The 20805-nt window shown below is 46.1% G+C and overlaps 1 long non-coding RNA gene across 1 annotated transcript; it reads left to right on the top strand.

The window, feature by feature from the left end:
* The first annotated feature begins 10913 nt into the window (after positions 1–10913).
* Positions 10914–18991, top strand: LOC134762082 (uncharacterized). Its single transcript, XR_010141626.1, has 2 exons — positions 10914–11053; positions 16181–18991. It is a non-coding gene; the product is annotated as an uncharacterized LOC134762082 (long non-coding RNA).
* The last annotated feature ends 1814 nt before the right edge of the window (positions 18992–20805 follow it).

The raw sequence follows: 20805 nt of genomic DNA, 5'->3' as shown, positions 1-20805 counted from the left end.
GGCACCCGCCACCACACCTGGCTAATTTCTGTATTTTTAATAGAGACAGGGTTTCACCATGTTAACCAGGCTGGTCTCAAACTCCTGACCTCAGGTGATCCACCCACCTCAGCCTCCCAAAGTGCTGGGATTACAGGCGTGAGCCACCACGCCTAGCCCCAAGGGTTACTACTGGATTTCATTCTTAATTCTAGCATTGCTTCCAAACAACTGCACTGGAGAAGGATGTAAAGTGCTGACCCTTTGTTTTAGGGATGGGGAAACTAAACCCAGAGGTGCCAAGGGCCCCGACTTACTGGGTCAGAACTGGCTCTTGAACCCAGCTTTCCAGGTCACTGCCCTTTTCCCTTCATCAACCAAGATGCTGTTGATTCGGGAGAGAAGACTCAACTCAAACATCCAAATTGCTTCTAGGGCTCTCCTCCTCCCTGTTCTCTTCTCTGTTGTTGTTGTTGTTGTTGTTTGTTTTTTGTTTTCTTTCCCTCTCAGTCCAGGATGGAAGACAAGAAGGAAGCATCTGGCCCTAAGAGCCCCTGGCCCCAGAACAGCCCCTTCTCCCAGAGGGGAAATAATTAAAGACCTCTGCAGGGCACTATGGGAAGAGAAGGGTCCACAGGCTAGAGTGCCCTGGGCTTGCTTCCTCCCCCAGCCCAAGCAGAGGCCCTGAACAGGGAGGAAATGCTCCTGTGAAGCAGGGAGATGGAATAGGCGGGAGAGGCTGGGAGCAAGTTAATGATGTGCCCTGAGATTTCTGGATCAATTCCTCTGATGTGCAACTAGGAACTTCCTCCAAACTAAATCGGTGTGAACCTTCCAGCCCATCATTCCACAAAAGCTCAGACAGTAAATACACGGCTTGTGTTTACCATGCTCACGTCGTGCACCCACGGCAGACCCTGCCAATCAACGGCAGCCTTCTTCTCCACTGACTGTGGCGGCCAACACCAATCCGATGGAGTTGCATTTGAAAGGTAACTGCTCACTGTGGGGGCTATGGAAAAATCTCCCTTACTTTTGGGTCCACCTTGCTTCCCTTACTTTAGAAAATTACTGTACCTACACCACCTGTTTCTGATTGGGCTGTCAATCCAGGAGCCACACCTACTATCCCCCAGGATGGACAATCAGAGTACTCTGTGCTCAATCCCTAGCACGTGATTGAAGAGGGTATGCTATCTGAGTCTACCAATCAGTCTTTTTCAGGGATGAATAAGAATGAGGGAGAAAGATGGCAGTACCTCTCTGGGACTGGCCATGAGGAAGATACAAGCCTGAGGCTTGCATTGAGAATGAGGACACACTCAGGAAAGCAGAGCAGAGACAAGGGAGAAAGAGGATACCTGGTGACATTGTTTAAACCCTGGATCTGGTTGGCCTGAAGTCTGGTCTGCCCCTTGAACTTCCCTGCTATGCAGGGCAATATAAATCCATAAATGCCATGGTCCTTGCTGGAGAATCACATAACTCCGCTTTGCCTCACAGTCTGCCTCGGCTGAAGCTGGTGGGGCCTGGAACTGATGGGGCTGCCTTGTCCTGTCCTGCTCCATGAGTGCAGCCTGCATCCTTGCACCCTCTAAGCTCTTTTCACAAACTGGTGCCTCATTGGCTAGGAAAGAGCTCAGATGGCTCCATGCAGCCCTGTTGCAACTATTCCACTAACCACCAGCCCCCAGGCACTCCTCAAAGTTGAGGTCTTTGCATGCAAAGTATCAACAAGCAGGCAAGGAAAACGTCAACCAGGGTAGAGCCAGATGTTATCTTTAAGGAAATACAATTCATCGTTGGACAAGAAACAAAGATGGGCCGGGCGTGGTGGCTCATACCTGTAATCCACCACTTTGGGAGGCCGAGGTGGGTGGGTCACGAGGTCAGGAGATCAAGACCATCCTGGTCAACATGGTGAAACCCTGTCTGTACTAAAAAGACAAAAAAATTAGCCGGGCATGGTGGTGCGCACCTACAGTCCCAGCTACTGGGGAGGCTGAGGCAGGAGAATTGCTTGAACCTGGGAGGTGGAGGCTGCAGTGAGCTGAGACCGCACCACTGCACTCTAGCCTGGTGACAGAGCAAGACTGCATCAAGAAAGAAAGAAAAGAAAGAAAACAAAGAAAGAAAGAAAGAAGGAAAGAAGGGAAGAAGGAAAGAAGGAAAGAAAGAAGGAAAGGAAGGAAAGGAAGGAAAGAAAAGTAATCTAATGGAGCCAAAGCCTTGTGCCCCTGATTTAGCTGGTCAAGAGCTCACAGCTCCAGCTTGGGGATTGGAGGGTGATCGTTCCCTGCAGCTGCCTATCTCTCAAGATGCCTGCTAACCAATTTCAGGATGTTGCCCCATATCAGGCATTTCCAGGTACCCATCAGAGCACCTTACTGTGCAATCAAGTTTGAATGTGACAGAAAGAATTCACAGAAAGGATGGTGATGAACTAAACGCGTAACTAATTCCTTCCCAGGAGAGAGGCACACAAACCCGTGCTTGGGAAAGAGTGCTGTTTTAATTCTAGGTCTTCCTACATCCAAAAAAATGAGATACCCATCCACAGAGGTGTTCAAGAAGAGGCAATAGGATTAGTAGAGGCAATTAAAACCCTGAGTTAGCCAGTATTATTTGGGGTGCCAGGGACATAAGCACAATAAAAACGGGTGGATGAGGTATTTGTAGGCTTATTTAACTGATATTTTGATAACTTTCAAGAATGGCTGAAGCCAGGTATACAAACAGTGTCATGCCTCTCTCCATATCTAAACTCTTCTTTTCCTTCTGTTGCTCCATTTTCAGTCTCCCCCATTGACTGCTAATAGCTTCAAGCTTCATGCTACCCAGAACCTCTATCAGAGAAAATGTGCCTCGTTCCCAACAGTACCAAGAAAAACCCCTGGATGCAGCCTCGTCAGATGAGCTTGGGTCACCTGCCCTATCCCTGAACCATTCACCATGGCCAAAGTGGAATAGAATGCTCTAGATGAGGGAGTGATGTCAACCCACTCAAACCTAATGGATTGAGAATGGAAAGAAAGTGAAGGTAAAATGGATTCTGAACCAAGTTAAAAAAATTATATCATCTACAGTTGCTTCCTACCATACTTAAAATCTATGACTTGGTTGGCACGATTCTTGACCAGCATGTTCCTTTTTAACCCATATGTGTGATGTCACGCTCACTAGCCCTTCCTACATTCCTAAGACAGAATCTTCCAGTCATTGACACACAGACACCTGGACCCAAATTGGATCCACCTGTATCCATCCAAGTTACTATAAATCCAAGGAAACACACAAACCCAAATGGATATGCTGAAGAAGCAGGCTTCCCCCCAACACACAAAAAACATCCTGAAGACTTCTGAAGTCACAAGGGTAGCTCAATACTCTGCCAGAAATTCCCCACCAGTCTTTGAGTAGACTTCAGTGCTCTGTCTTATTTCCATTCTTGGCAGAGGGAAAAAACTTTAAAACCACGCACCCTCCCCTCTCTCCTCCAGGCATATTACAAGAACTCCTAGGTCCCAGCCCACAAAGATACTTTTCAACAGACAGTGAGTAACTTGGCCTCCTTAATCCCTGGATGCTCCCAAACCTCTTCCCATTCTGAGATCCTCCATCCTGGAGGCACCAAAGTCTAGTCCCCTCCATTCTCAGCTGAACATTTGGCATCAGGCCATCTCATTCATGCCAGAAAGACTCAGCCAGTATGATAAGAGCACAGAGGACACTTGAGGGCATTGCATTGGGAGCTATAAGCTAATTGATGGAGTGCTAATAAGTCCCATTTGGTCACCACTTTTGGCAAAGCCATTGTCTAAATACTTAGCAGCATCTGACCAACGAAATTACTGGTTCCTAGTACAGAAAAAAGCACATGGCTACCCCACCCCAGCTTCCAGATAAATTTCTGCCTTCCATATCACTGACAGGCCAGGGAAAAGGGAGAGAAATTCACAGATGAGCAAGGGACCCTTATGAAGCGGTGACCTCAGAAAAGGCACCTGGCCAGAGAGTCCCCCAGAACTGTGAGCACCTGAATTCCAAGAGGTCTTGAAGGATCCTTGAGGAAATTCAGGGCTGGTTATCAGAACAGGGAAAAGGAAACTTCAGGGTATCCCGAGAGCAAAGACTGATCTGAAATCAGGAAGGACTCTTGGGGAACACTGGGAGAAGGAAGAGTCTTTGAAAAGACTCGCAGCCAGGTTGACATGAATCCCAATGGCCATTCACCAGGTGCTTACCATGTGCCAGGCCGCCCGCTCAACACACACTGGGCTAAGCCTAGTTCATCACTGCACAACATGGTGATTGGGACTGTCACTGTCCCATTTTGCTGGTAAGAAAACACAAATTCACAGAGGTTGTTTACTTGCCCCAGGGCACACAGCAGATGTGGGACATGGCTGGAGGCTGGTCTGCATGCTGCACAGCCTGCCGTTTCAGAAGGCTTCTCTCCCAGTTACCTTGGCAATAGCTGTCTCTGAGGACCAGACCATTATTTTTGACCTGGGACTGCTAAGGGCCTCAAAGGTTAGAAGTTCTGCTCTTTTAATTCCACATCCACCTGACAAAAGTCACCTTAATTAGGAAGGCTCTCCCAAAGAAAATGCAGCTGGCAGGGCTGGGTCAAGCTGTCCCATTGGGTGGGTCTTTCCGATGCAAAGTTACGGGTCTTCCAGAATTTCTCCTGCATCTTTTCCTTCCCTCCCCACTGCTCCACCATGCCGTAGTTCAGCTCTTCGTCCCTCACACCTGGACAACTCAACCTCTTCCAAGTGGCCTCTGCCCCCAATCTATCCCCCACTGTTGTAGCAGATCACTTTGCTGCTTTTATGCAGAAACCTTCAGTGACTCCGCCGCTCCCAGGAAACAGTGGAGACCCCTCAGCCCTGCACTCAGGACCTGCTCAGTGCAACCCTTGCTTCCTTGCCAACCCCACTCTCCGCCACTTTCTAACCCTGCTTCCACTCCCAGGCCCTGTTCCCTCCTGGAGGGCCACAGAGGGTCCGTCCTCTTGCCTGGAGCATGTGCTGACCACAGGGGGTCCTGAAGAGAGAGCCACTTGGCAGGGGCACTGGCAGATGCTGGAAGGGACTTCCACACACAGCCACCCCTCACACCCACTCCCTTTTGTTCTTCAGAGCCTCTCACCCAGAAGAACACAGATTTGCAGGCCCACTTTGGGACATGTCCGAGAACATGGAGAGCCAGTCCTAAGGCACAAAGGGAAACCAAGGCACAGTTGGAGCTACTTTCTAGATCTCCTGTGGTATGATTGTGTTGGGGTGAGGAGAAGCTCTAGGAGGGATGTCCCCACTCACAGAAAGGGAAGTTCAAGAAAGCCGTCAGCCCTCCCTGGCTCCACGTCCCCTCTTCCTCTCCATCCCTCCCAGAGTGCACATTTCTGTGATTACTCCCCACATCATCTGGAAGGGCACCCCCCACCTCCCCAAGGCAGTGTGGGTGTCCATCAAAGGCCTTCCCTGCCACTGTCACAGCAAAACTGTGAGCAGGCAATGGCTGCAATTGCCATCACCATGAAGCAAGGAGGCTCCATGCAGGGCCTGGGAGATAGACTCACCCTAGGTGACCCAGAGGAAGATGGTCTGCTCTGTACCCCTCCAAGCCACCTGAGGTTGCTGTGAGCACCTGAATGGGCTTCACCCACCAACTCCCAACCCTTGGGGAGGTCGATGATGTGGCTGCTGGCTTCTTGCAGCCATGCAGGGACTACAGCTGAGTGGTAGCATGTTGGCAAGAGAAAGGAAAGGCCTGGGTTACTGGACCAGGGAGACAAGGATGAGGGTTTGCCCAAGATCACCCCCTCCAAGGTACCTTTAAAGCAGAAGCAAACTCAGGTGCCTCATTAAAAGCAGATTTGGGTCCAACATTCTTTCCAGGCACCTTTAAGTGACTTGCTCTTGTCCCAGTGCCATTCCTGCTCCCACCCTACACCCTCAGAAAGCAGCATGCCCTTCACAGCTATGCCCTTCCAGGCATACTAGCCCACCCTGGCACCAGATGCAGACCTCCTGTGCCCTCCAGGATAGCCCTTCACATCTCTGTCTCTCCCTGCTCCAGAACCACCCCCTTCCCTTTTCTCCAGCTACTTAAAGCCTTGGTTCCCCTTTGTGGCCTGATCCAAACCCAGCTCCTCTGCAGAGCCCACCATCATGTTCTACTCTTCCCCCAGTGAACTCTCCTTTGCCCAAATAAGCAGGACAATTAATTTCCAAGCTGTCAGGAAAATGCTTCTTCTCAGGAGAGAAACTTACCTGTGTATAAAAAGTCAGGTGCAAACTTTGTTCATGACCATGAAAAAATAGGAAGTAACCTAAGTGTCCATCAATAGGGGACCGACTGCTCTGTAAAATGGGGATTATCCATATAGTAGAATACCATACAGCAGCTGAAATCAATTCATCAGGTATATGTGGGGCTACAGTATGGTAAATTTGTGTGTGTATAAGAGAGACAGGGTTTCACTCTGTTGCCCAGGTTGGAGTGCAGTGATGCAATCATGGCTCACTGCAGCCTCTACCTCCCAGGCCCAAGCCATCCTCCCACCTCTGCCTCCTGAGTAGCTGAGACTGCAGGTGTATGCCACCATACCCGGATAACTTTTTAAAAAATATGTTTTGTAGAGATGGGGTCTCTCTACATTGCCCAGGCTGGTCTTGAACTCCTAGGCTCAAGCGATCCTCCTGCCTTGGCCTCCCAAAGTGCTGGGATTCGAGGCATGAGCCACCACACCCTGCTACAGTATGGTAATTTTTATATAAAACACACACAAGGCAATGCTATGTATGTAGGCATAGATTTGAATATAAGCATGGTTGAAGGGTCTGGAGGAATCCCCAACAATGTATAACTGGTTACCTCTGGGGAGGGTACAACAGGAGCAGGCCTGGAAATGGAGGGCCAATGGATTTTAGCTTAATCTTTTAATGCTCTAATTTTTTAAGGCACACGTATTCATTGAATAACTGATAATCTTTTTAAATGTTCTCTGGAGACTCCCATCTCTCACTTCAACTAGAGAAGATCTGCCTTTAGCTTTGATCTGATTTGCTTGGTTACATAGTTTCATTTGGGACAAAAAAAAAAAAAAGAAAAAAAGAAAAAAAAAGAAGGAGGGTTGTTCTGATTTTTGGAAAAGACTGCCCTCACTTTCTTCAATGTGCCTTCTCCCAGGACCCATGCCATACCCCATCTGGTTTACGGGCATCATGATCCTTCCCCCATCAGCCTTGAAGCCCATGAGTTCAGGGACCATGCTTTGTGTCCCTCTAGTGAGGTCCTATGGTGTCCCATCTTACCCCTCACTGGCAAGGAAGACAGACGCAGCCTCAGGGAACCCCTGCAGTGGTGGAAGTGCATTCCTCTCACCCACAGCCACAGTGTCTGCCCCAGCCAGCAGTAGTCCCAGAAAAATAGCTCAGTCCAAGACAATAGTAAGCCCAAGAGACACAGAATCCACCCTATTGACAAGGAGAGCAACCCAGGGCAGAGCAAAGCAAGGAGTAGAGGTTGATGAGCCTAGAGCCCTATAAAGAGCAGGCCTCAGTAACCCCAGAGCCAGCCAGTGATCAACTGTGGTCAGTTTCTATAGAGCCCTTTAGCTGGGAGGGAGGAGGAGAAGGAGAAGGGAGGGAAGTGGATGGATGGCTCTGTTGCCTCCTAGCATAAACTTGACCTAACATGAGGGGAGCCTTACCTAGAGAAGCTGACAGTCTTTGATTCTAGTCTATGGTCACAACAAGGGAAAAAGAGAACTCAATTTCTCTTTGAATGATACCTCTGGCACCTCATCCCCACTCTACTCCATATTCGCCCTCTTCCCATTGCACCCCTTTCACTATGGTTCGTGCCAGAGGCCACCATGTTGCTGAGTCAGCACCAAGTCTGTGTAGACATGGTCAGCACATCCGCCTCCTCCCCTCCCCTACCTAGGCTCCAGGCTCCATGCTCACCCCACTGGGATTTCAAGGCCTGCCACCAGCTGTGTTTTTTGAATACATGCCTCAGAGACTTCCAAGTCTCTTGGGAGAGACCACTGTTCAACCACCTTAGAATATAGATCATTAAAATTGTGTATGTGATGATGGGTCACCAGGGAGCCAAAAGATGCTACTATAATTTGGGTATGAATTCTGAAATGAATTGTTCAAGATATGGAAGGTGTAAGGAAGATTAGCACAGATCCAGAATTTAATTGTTTTTTTTTTCTCTTAACACAGAAAAACTATTTTCTTTGCAATATGGGGCTTGTTGGTTAGAATGAAAACTTTCCTCCTCACCTACTGAGACCACCAAGGAAAAGAAGGCAATTAGCTGTCTGTGCCAGTGAGTGCTCCAAAGGCAGATGTATCAGGAGCCAGAAAGAAAAATCTAATTGAGCCCCATCTTTTTTGTTGTTTGGATTTTTTGTAAATTTCCATAGCCCATTTTAGAGTCTACTGCACATTCGCTCATCCACCCATAGAGTGAGAAGCTTCACAATTGTGTCCTGAATTTTGGTTGAGCCGATGATATGTGAAAATATTTCTTTTCATCTTTCTCTTAGTGTGTACACTAGACTTTTCCAAATCCTACCTAATCCAATTCACCACATTTTACTGATCATGACCCTCAGTCCCAGAGAGAAGTGTGGTCTATCCGAGATCATACAGCCATCAAATGTCAGGGCCTCTCCCTCTTTGTGTCCATCAGTTTCCACCATACCAGTTTGAAGTATTTGAAGCCTATTTCAAAACAGCCTGACTCTTCGTTCCACATTTCCCATATGTAGAAGTTGGGTTATAAGCAAAAAGCAACACTCCTGATACTGTTGCCTTTCCCCTCCCCCCACCCCCATTTTCTCAAGTGTACTAAAGCTGCTCATTTTAAAGCGTGGGCTGAAGATTATCCCAAATAATTTTTAATTAAAGATCATCATGTAAAGTGTATCATTTTGTGAGTCTAAAAGCGATTAACTACATTAGGGATTTTGGTGACACATGTCACAATTAAGTGTTTTCAGTGTTGAGCCAATTAAGGGTTAACAGGCTGCAAATACCATCTTTGCACATTTTTGCTTAATGAATTCGTAGTAGGAAACTATTCTCATTAGGTTAATTTGTCAACAGAATCAAGTTACATCACCAGGATTTTTCTTGGAGCTCACAAATTTAAGTGCATTTATATCATGGTGCACACTTTTGCATTTGATTACGGCTATTGGAATAAAACACTTTTCCATGAAAAAGAAGAAAGTTGATCGAAGATTTTCAGGTCTTGGTCTTAATTCTCACCTTCTAGACATAGGCATGTTTATGTTGTTTTATCGAGCTCTCTAGGGCTTTCTGTCTGTATTTCCCTAGTAGGTTGTCAGGCCAGAGAGTAAAACACGCATCTGTGTACTTGTAGAGGGAGGGCTTCAACCCCTAACATGGGTGTGCTGGCCGCAGGGAAAACTACTCTCCTCCTGCACTCATGCAGCCAGAGAGAGCTGCTGTTGCTTCTCTCAAAAAACTTGAAAAAACACCCAGCCTTCCTCCAAAAGACTCCCTCTTCCTTCTGATAAGGTTACTATCATCTTGGCAGAAGAGAAAACAGGCTTTCTCACTCCAAGGCTGTTGGCACACTAATTAGTCTATTTAGTGGGGGAATAAACCACCAATCATATTGTCAAGCCTCTTCTAGGATAAGAGATATCATTTCCCCCCCAGAGCTTTGGGTACCATGTTGCTGTGGTCTTAGTTATATCCCAAGCAAGTGCTTGTATTGTTCTCAATAGCAAACGGAGTGGAAACAACTTACATGTCCAATAATGAGGAGCTGTGTGGCAAAGCTGCACTATGAATAGAACATGAAGAAGCTTTTAAATGTAATGACGTGACTCAGGACTAAATATATTGACATGAAAACATGTCCACGGTGTGGTAATAACTGGCAAAAGCACATTACAAAGTGCTATGAACGTAGCGCTAACATACATTTTTGAGTGTGTATATGTGTGTTTTCATATACCAGGAAAATTCCAGAAGAACACACTCAACTCTGGTGGTAGGGGTTATCTCTCAGGAGCAGCTTTCAGGTAGTTTTTACTTTTTTCCTTGACTTTTTTCCTATACTTTCTGATTCTTTATGATAAGTATATATTCCTTTGGTGATCAGAATGAAGCTATTTTTATTTGGGAAGGGAGTAAGCCAGTGAGTGAGTCCCAGTGGCTTAGGGGTCAGCATGGGAGGGAGAATCCACAAACCCTAAGATAATAAGATGCTAAGAACAAAAACCAATGTGGGCCAGGTGCAGTTGCTCATGCCTGTAATCCTAAAATTTTGGGAGGCTGAGGCGCGAGAATCGCTTGAGTCCAGGAGTTCGAGATCAGCCTGGGCAACATTGGTGAAACCCTGCCTCTAGAAAAGATACAAAAACTAGCCAGGTGTGGTGGTGCACACCTGTAGTCTCAGCTACTCAGGAGGCTGAGGTGGGAGGATCACCTGAGCCCAGGAGGTCGAGGTTGCAGTGAGCCAAAATCGTGCCATTGTTCTCCAGCACAGGCAACAGAGTGAAACCCTGTCCAAAACAAAAAAAACAACAACAAAAATACAAGTGTGGAATTATAGTGCTCTGATTTTTTTCATCCATAAAAGTTATTTTGACTGACGATCCCCTTACACAAAATGACAAGTTTGGATGGAAGGGACTTGATCTGGGTTTGCATTTGGTTTTAAGTAGCCTTCTCAAAATGTCATCAGCACACAAAAAATGGGGGGAAATGACATGATATTGACCAACTATTTATTTGAATGTTTACACTCCATTCATTCCATAAGCATGGACTAAGCATTCACCCTATGCAAAGCTCCTTCCTTGGGGTTAGGGCCAGGAAGATGAATCAGACAGGCCCTGCCCTGGGTAGCCCACAGTCCCATCCTAAGGCTCCATAAGTAAGTGGAGAATTTCCCTAAGTGTGGTACAGGCTACCTAAGAGAGAAGTCAGCATGGGTTCCTGTGGATGCACAGAGGCAGAACTAACTTAGCCTGGGATGGTAACAGAAGGCTTTCTGGAAAAGGAGTTCTAAGGTAAGACCTGGAAAACCAAACTGGCCCAGGCGAAGCGTCAGGAAAAGGTGACACACTGTCCTCTCTTAAAAGTGGAGCTGGTGACACTTCCAGCTACCACTACAGATTCTGCCAACGCTGTGCTGAACTGTGGCCGGGGGCTGGTAAGAGAGGCTTTATTGTGATTGTAGAAGCAGGAGGACTGCAATACACGGCAGAATCTGTACTCACTCTAAGACCTGCCCAGGAAATTGCTCTCTTGAACAAATCCCTGCTCTTGGCTCCTTTATCTGTGTGTATCTCTCCCTCATAAAAGCAAAGTGCAGAAAAAATTTCAAGTATTCGGACTTTCCAGTCTGGATTCTGGGTTACCAGGAGGTCGCTGTACATGCCTAGTGACTATCTGAGGCCTCACCCATCCTCTGAATGCCCTGTGGCACATAAAAGCTGATCCTTGACCTACTTAGTTCACAGATAGGAAAAGCAGAAGCTGGTAGCTGACTCTCTCTCCAGACCAGGCAACCCCCAAGCTATTAACATCTGCCCACTGTTTCCTGAGATGGGAGATGTAATACTAACTACTACAATATTTTTTGAGCATGTACAGCTGCCATGTGTGTTACTGACCTTGTCTAGTTTAATTTAACACTGTCCTAAATCTAAGAGGTAGGTAGTTATCCCATTTTACGGATGAGAATGCTGAGGGTTTAAGAGGTTGAATCATCTAGCCAATGTCACAAATGATAGAGGCAAGATTTGAACCCAAACCTTCTAATAGCAAAACCAGAATAATGCCTCACAGGCTCCCACCCCTGCAGGCAGCCTGGCTCCTCCCCAACCCCCTGAGAATTCTGGACCTAGCCGGTGAGCGGCACCAAGCTGAAGTTCATCCCGGACTCTCTAAACAACACTATGCCTGGTTATTGGGCTCTGACAGCTCCGCAATCTGGAGCAGTGTTTTTAAACCACAATGGTCACCTATTAGTTGGGTCAAAATCTACATTTTTAAATGAAGGAATAGAATAGAATGGGGGGAAAAAAACTAGATCAATGCAAGCAGCAAGGGTAAGTTTTGTTTCAGGACATTTTATTTCAGTTTTGCACATATGTGTGCAGGGCTGTGGGGAATGGTTGCCAGGTTGGCCTTCATGCTTCAGCCCAATCCAGAAATCCAGCCCAATCTTCACTCACCAGCTCCTACATTCTGACAGGCAGCCACAACCCCAAGAGCAAAGGGCACCTCTTTCCAAGCTGTGTGCTAACAGGGCTGAGTCTCCCCAGCAGAGGCACCCCTTTCCTCATGCAGGGGCACTGCATGGGTGAATGGTGTCTGTGTGTGCATGGGCTGGACACTGTCCATTTGGCCACACCCCACTCACAGTTCATTTTGCACCCTTCGCTGCGATGTTCTGGGCAGCTACAGTCTGACCCCTTCAAATGCCATCTCCTTGGCTCTTTGGTTGGTTGGGTTTGCCCAGTGGATATCCCTGTTTGAGATCATGAGACTGTTTTTCCCCAATCCCTCCTGGCCTCAGCACAACACCCCCAATAAAGGCTGTTCCTCCCAGGACTACAGCTCCTGCCATGGCTTTGGCTGTCAGTGGGCCCCTGTTACACCATCCTTCATCTTGTCCCTTCAGCCCTAAGGGTGGTAACAGCTTCCCATCATTGCTAGACTTTGGGTGCCTCAGTAGGTATTGTTTGTTTCCTTAACCCAGCCCACACCTCTGTGAATATCTCATCAGTAAAATCCCTTTGTTTGAACGAACTCTGTAACCTGCTGGGACCTTGACCACCACTGAGCCAATGTGTGTGTCTATCTTGCAGTGGGTTACAATCAAAACAGTTTAAATATCACTGACCTAGAGAAACTCTAATGCAAAACAGCCTGGGGAATGCAGGCAGCCTTGGAGGTGGGGACAATGGCTTCAGTGGGGAGCTCAGGGGTAGAGAATTTGGGGTGGAGCGCACTGGGCTAGGAGTCAGGTCCGATGGGGCTTCCTCAACCTCAGTTTCCTTGGCCAGGGTGTGGATACTAAACCCCATCCATCATTCATGGGCTCCAGCTAGTGTGAATAGTCTAAGATTGTTTTGGAAGCTGATTTGTTTGTCTATTCCAAGGCCCACATCTATGAACATCATACATATTTTTAATCTACGAAAATATCAGGAGGACATCTACAACTTGCTTAAAGGAATTAATAGTCCCCCCTCAACCTCTTCCTCTGAAGATCAAGTTTCTTTCACATCATAGTGACTACTTGCTAAACCCACATTACATCGCATTTGTTCCCTCTAATTCCCCAATTATGAGTCATTGTCTTCCCCTGAATATTTTTATACCTAACACATGATCAAACTGTCTTGCCAAAATTGTAAGCAAAACCTGTTCGCAGCCACCCGTCAGGGAGGGAGGCAGGCCCAGGGGCTGTGGATAAATCCCACACATTCTCTTGATAGTTCTCTGCGCCCAAGTCCCACAGGCCACAGGTGAAAAATGCTCCTGGGGGAAGAGGGTCCCCCTCCCTGGCCCACTCCCACTAAGGGTGTATTAAGAGCCAAGCACGAAGTCATGCTGATGGTGTTGCATATAATCAGATCATCATGTGGACGGCATTCTCTGTACAATTTCCCCAGGAGTCTCTGGATTTTCCAACCACAATGGCAGTGTGGCTCCCTGTCAAATGATCATGCACATTGCAATGCAACTTTGTTGCCCCACTTTGGAAGGGGAGGACTGTAGTTGTGACAGATACTGTCAAAAGCAAGGGGGGGCAGCACACCTGCTAGCCTGATGTGGGCCAGGATCTCAATACTCTGTTGATGGTCCCCAGCCTGGACCTGAACTGGAACACAGGGCACAGTAGAGAGACACACTTCAGCTTCAGGGGAACCTGAGAGGAAATTCTGGAGCTGCCATTTCTTAGCCATAGGATGTTGTAGGTCCATCCTTTAACCTCTTTGAGCAGCCACACCCCCACCCATAAAACCAGGATGAAAATACCTGCTGCAAAAGGTTACAGTGAGAGTTAAATAAAGCATTATGTAAAAAGTAGTTAGCACCTAATATGCACTCAATAAATAATTGTTACACTGTTGAAGCACGCAGGCACTGGTGTGAACCTACCTGTAACCAAATCTTTACTCTGCCATTTACTAGCCCTCGGACTTAGGCAAGCTACTTAATCCTGCTGAGACCCCATTTGCTCATCTGAAAAATCAAGAAAATAATAATACTTACCTCCCAACTTCCCATGGTGGCCTTAAGGAATAACTTCATTAAATGAGACAAGTGGTTAAAAAACAAATATATATATATACACACATACATATATATATTCTACAATATGTATATTATAGAATAATGCTCATTTTTAACTTATTCTTTTGGAATAGTTTCAGACTTACAAAAATTTGAAGGAGTAGCACAAAGAATTCCCATCCACCTTCTATATACCAGCTTCCCTAAACCTTAACATTTTGTCCCCTGCGCATATCATTTTCTCTCTCATATATACAAACATAGGTGTGTATAAGTTCAATTTGTTTCCTGAAAAACTTGAGAATAAGGCAGAGCTATCATTTTTTTATCTCTAAATATTTTATAGAGTATATTTCCTAAAAACAAGGACACTCTCTTACATAACCACAGTGCAATTATTGAAATCAGGAAATTGACCTTGATAAAATAGCATCATTTAATCTTACTCAGATTTCACCAACTGTCCCGCTAATGATCTTTTCCTGGTCCAGAATCCAATCAAGGATGGCATGTTTCATTTACTTGTCACGTCTCTTTAGTCTGCCTGAAGCTGGAATGATCTTCAGTTTTTCCTTTGTCTTTCATGGTCTTGATTATTTTGAAAAGTAAAAGCAGTTATTTTGTAAAATGTCCCTCAGTTGAGTGCGTCTAATGTTTCTCATGATCAAATTCAAGTTACGGATTTTTAGCAGGAACACCATAGTACCAGCAGGGATGTTCTGCCTTCTCAGAGCATCACACTACGCAGTGTTGATTTGTCCCTGTTAACTGGGGATATTAGCTCTGATCTTGGTTCATGTGGTGTCTGTCAGGTTTCTCCATGGTGTTACCTTTTCCCTTCCACCATTCATAAGTATCTTTTGGAGAGTGACATTGAAGTTAGGTAAATATCCCATATCTCATCACAATTTCAACCAATGATGTTAGCATCCGTAGATGATTCTGGCCTGAAACAAGTATTACTGTAGTGGATGCCAATGTTCAACCCCATCGTTCTTTCTTCATCCATCATTTGAAAGCTACTGTATTAAAATGCTCCCTCCCTTTATTTATTTATCTCAGGAGTATGAATTCATAGATTCTTGTTTTCTGCCCCCTGAGTTTATGAATTAAGATAAATGTGGCCAGGCACATGTCTGTAATCCCAGTACTTTGGTGGCCAAGACAGGAGGATCGCTTTAGTCCAGGAGTTAGAGACCAACCTGAGTAATATAGGCAGATCCCGTCTCTACAAAAAATAAAAATAAAAAATTAGCCAGAGAAGGTGGCACATATGCCTGTAGTCCCAACTATTCAGGAGGCTTCGGTAGAAGGATCGCTTGAGCCCAGGAGGTTGAAGCTGCAGTGAGCCATGATCATGCCACTGCACTCCAGCTCCCCTGGACAACAGCAAGACCCTGTCTCATAAACAAACAAAGAAGATAAATATTACAGTTTACAGTTGTAAGAGTGTACTCTCCTGCCATTAATGATACCCATTTTCAATTACAATGATGACTAATATTTGCTATACACTTGTCATGTTTCAGGCAAATACTAAGAGTTTTATTCACATTATCTCATTTAATTCTTACAATGACCCTACAATGCAAGTCCCATTATTTTAGATGAGGAACCTGTTGCTGTTAAGAGACTACTATGGGAAAATCAACAGTATAGGTGCTGCTATAAACATAACTGTACAAATATCTGTTTGAGCCCCTGTTTTCAATTCCTTTGGACATATACCCAGAAGTGAATTGCTGGATCATGGTAATTCTATGTTTAGATTTTTTCTTTTTAAGAACCACGATACTGTTTTCCAATAACCAAGTGGCTTTTAACACACCACTGCCTAAGAATATTCCCTTCTCCAACCCTCAAGTCTACTCTCTGCTTTATTTCAGAACCATGGGGTGGATAATAATAATGAGCTTCAGCTGTAGCCTCAAGGGATCGAGAGCGCCACTGAAAACCCCACGCTGCCCAAAAGTCCTCTAAATCAGGATCCCGACTGCCCCACACATGGAGAACAGAACTTTGACTCTCAGTAAGACCCTGTGGCCACTTCTACTGTGAGCAGGGAACTATCCTTCCCATAAACAAGGATGCAGACAGAAGTGGGGCTCCACCTCTGCAGACCCGGAAGTGATGCCGGAGATGCACACGGAGAGTCCTATCCACAAAACCACAAGTGTCTGCTCTGCACCTCTGTCTAATTATGATCCAGTGTCTTCACACCCCCCAGGGACAAGAGACTTGTTTGTTCGAGTTGACATATCTATTATTACTCTTTAGGTAGTTACGAGAATCATTTGCAGTGTTCATTAATCAGTATCACCTTATGGATTACTAAACAGCAGCACTGCTTTAGCTAATGAGCCACAGTAGTGTAATATTTTACATATTTTATAGCAAGACAATTAAGCAATGTCTTGCTTTTATAGCAGACCTTAAAATAAATCATCTGAGATACAAAGAGGAGAACAGGTAACAGTGCATATAGTGTGTTTGCTTCTAGAACTGGGGAAGTTAAACTCTTCTCCACCCAACCCCTTGTTACACACATACTCTACCTACATAGAAATAACAGGTTTTCAGAGCTTTTTTGCTCAGTTTCCTAGCTTCAGAATTTCAAAGTACTTATGTAAAATGTGTATGGTTCACAGCCAGAGAAGACAAGGGAAAGAAGAAAGAAAGATAAATAAGCTGTGTTTCGTCATTGTAGGCAAGAAGGGATGAAAAATGCTAGTATATATTGAATGTCTACCTATGCTGGTATTCATATCCACCCCTCATTTAAATTTCATAAAATCCTGTGAGGTAGGTGTGATGGTTAATATTGAGTGTCAACTTGATTGGATTGAAGGATGCAAAGTATTATTCCTGGGTGTGTCTGTGAGGGTGTTGCCAAAGAAGATTAATATTTGAGTCAGCGGACTGGAAGAGGCAGACCCACCCTCAATCTGGGTGGGCACCATCTAATCAGCTGCCAGCATGGCTAGAATAAAAGCAGGCAGGAGAAGATGGAAGAGCAGACTTGCTGAGTGTTCCTGCTTTCATCTTTCTCCCATGCTGGATGCTTCCTGCCCTCAAACATTAGACTTTAAGTTCTTCAACTTTTGGACTCTTGGACCAGTGGTTTGCCAGGGTTCTTTAGGCCTTTGGCCACAGAATAAAGGCTGTACTGTCGGCTTTCCTATCTTTGAGGCTTTGGGACTCGGACTCATCCACCACTGGCTTCCTTGCTCCTCAACTTGCAGACGACCTATCATGGGACTCTACCTTGTGATTGTGTGAGTCATTTCTCCTTAACAAACTCCGTTTCATATATACATCTATCCTATTAGTTCGTATCTCTAAAGAACCCTTACTAATACAGTAGGTATTAGCATCCCCACTGAGAGTTGCCAGTTACTCAAAGCCAGGTAATTTGTAAATGGCTGCACCAGGATTTAAAAACTAGGTCTACATGATCACCAAGACCCTGATCCTCCCAGAACTGTGTCAAGAATGCAGGCAGAATCTCCACCCCCACCAGTTTCTCTGCTAGTTTTTTGAATGCCCTCACCTTCCTAGGAGCATGGGCTGACCTCCATAACACGCTTTTCTCCTACATTGTGCTGACTCTGGGACAGAAGGACAGACAGCCTTCCCATGCTTCACATGTCTCTTTGGCAAGACCCCCCTACTCTGTCCAGAACTCCCATTTGCCCCACCCCCCATTAGCCAGTCATAAAGATGTTCAATGGCTAATGATGAATTTATGAGTTTAGCTGCCAGATAGTGTCGCCTCTGCCTTGCAACCCTAGGAGTTTAAAAAAAAAAAATTAGAGAATTCCACTCAATTCTACTGATCCTACTAAAGATGAGATTTTAGCAATAAGATGTTTTACCCAAAGCACCCCACCACCCACCCACAACTTAGATCTACTGCTCTACACTCTCCTCCAAGCACATCACAGGTTTTAGGGCAGCAGAGGGACTGGCATGTGTTTGCAGCTGCTCTGAGCTTAGGCCACTGCCACTACCAGCCTCCAGGTGGACCCAAAAATTCAAGACTCACCCAGGTCACAGCTTCCCCATCTGTGAAACAAAGGCAGATTCTTCTTTTTCTTGCCTTCGAAGCATGAGTTTCCAACCACTGGTAGGGTCTTATGACTGCTTCCCTGAGTGGAGACAGAGTCCCCAGGGCTGGTCCTAGTCCTATTTACTCTAATGGTTCCCTAGGGGCTGTGGCTAGCCTCCCATGACTGCAGGCCACCTGCCAAGAAGGAGGCTCTCACTATGAATGAGGCCATGGCCAAACCTTGTAGTCAAGCAACTCAAATGTCCACAACAGCAGGAAACTGTTTAAAATATGTACATAAATGATCTGCCATAGAGTGAAAATACCATGTAGCTATGAAACAAACAAACAAATAAGCCAGGTCTCTCTGAATAGAAATGGAAAGATCTCCAAGATATATTCTGAAGAGAGAAAATTACAGAGTATCTAATGTATTACCTTTTACGTGAAAGGGAGAAATGAGACTCCATATTCATATTTGCTTGCATATATGTTTCAATCCCTGAAATACTTTCAATCCCTGAAATAAGATACCAAGGAGAGTGGTTACTTCTTGCAAGCACCTTCTAGGCAGGAGGGCTGGACATCTGGGGACAAAGTTGATAAGAATTTCATCAGATGTACCTTGAAGTATTAAACCATGTAAAGGTATTAACTATTCAAAAGACATTATATTTTAAACCTCACAAACACCCAGGAAGGGGCAGAGCTGAACTCACACTAAGTATATAGGATCCCAAGCCACATCCTGCCATGTTTGTGCTCAGGGCACAGTGGCCTGTACACAAGGTAGACTCTATACAAATGTTTGCATCATGGGGATGCAGAGAGGCCACCATGGCCAGGGACTGAGAATCAGATTTGACTCTAGTCCATTGACCACACTGATGGGGACTTGCTGGCCCCTGAGTTGGGACATGGAGAGGGCAGGGCTATTGCCAGAAAACTCCTATCCCAGTCTGCCTCAACTGCTGGTTTATGAGCCATATCTCCCCAGCAACAAGGCAGGACCCCAAGATCACCTCCAACTTTCTCCAACAATGAACTCTACCCCATTCCGGGTTAGAAGGTGCCAACTTCCAAGGTTCCTCTCTAGGTCCATCTGACCCCCTAGAGAGCCTTTCCCAATCGGCCCCTCTGGTGACTCTTTGTGGATGCTTCTATCTTATCACCACCACTTAATGGCAGGGTCCTAAGGGCACAGACCCTGTGTGGTGTCGGATATCTCTCATTTCCCCATGCACAGCATGCACAGGAGGGACCCCAACAGTGTCTATGGACCGAATGCCTGATATTACAGAAGCAGCAGCTGTTTATTCCCATTTTACTACAAGAGAAATCAATGTGATTAGAAGCAGTATATTGAAGGGGAGACTTGACGGCAACAAGTGATGACAATTGACAGCATAACAGAAAGTCATCAAAAGCAGACCCAAGGATTCCCACATCTCTACAGCCTGGGGCCATTAGGTCTTGTGGTTACAGGGCTCACCAAGTGAGAGCTCAGGGTCATTGCTGTTCAGAGTCAGACCCCCAAGCCTTGAGGCCATCAGTGGGGATGGGAGCCAGTGCTGTAGGCAGTGAGTGCACCATATCAAAGTGCCAAAATCCCACCAGTGCTGGGCCTGAACATGAGGTGAGTCAGCACATGCCCTCCCAGGCTCATGTCTGGGTGTACATCCCTCAGGGGGCCTGCAGAGAGGACAACAGCAAAGCGCAAAGTACACCTTATCTCAGAAAGAACAAGGATGCCCTGCAGTGGAATAGCACTCACCAGTGCATTCTGGGACAAAAGGAAAAAGGCAGGGAGGAGAAAGCAGATGGTGGCCATAATATCAATAATGGCCATTTCCTGAGGGCCTGCGATGAGCTAGCCACGGTTCTAGGCCCCAGAGGTACTGTGGTAAGTGAGACAGGCAAGGCCCTTGCTCTTCCCGGCTGATTCTAAAGGTAGATACAGACAACCAACCAAGTAAACACATAGGAAATAAACTCAAGAATGACATATGCTGTTCAGAGCATGAAACGGGATGATAAGAGAGTGATCAGAGTGGCCATAAGAGCAGGTGCTTGGGGAAGGCCTCTCTGACGAGGTGATAGCCTGAATGGAGGCTAGCCTCTTGAAGAGGCAGTGGCTGTGCTGAGATCTGAGAATAGACCATTTCAGAATGCAAAGCAAGTGAGACGACCAAGACAGGAACAAACTTGTGGGTGTGAGTAATAGAAAGAAGCCTGGCAAAGGTGGGTTGGGGGTAAAGAGGGGAAGTTGTGGGAGAAGGTGAGACTGGAGGTATCTCCAATGCAGCCATCTTGGAAGGCCATGGAAGCCCTGATGAGAAGCCTGGGTTTATTTCTTTCTTTTTTTTTTTTTTCTTTTGAGATGGAGTTTCACTCTTGTTGCCCAGGCTGGAGTGCAATGGCACGATCTTGGCTCACCGCAACCTCCACCTCCTGGGTTCAAGC

The sequence above is a fragment of the Pongo abelii genome, chromosome 8 (genome assembly GCF_028885655.2).
Source record: "Pongo abelii isolate AG06213 chromosome 8, NHGRI_mPonAbe1-v2.0_pri, whole genome shotgun sequence".
Classification (NCBI taxonomy): Eukaryota; Metazoa; Chordata; class Mammalia; order Primates; family Hominidae; genus Pongo; species Pongo abelii.
Note: the sequence above shows the minus strand (reverse complement) of the source record. Positions and strands in the feature narration are given on the sequence as shown.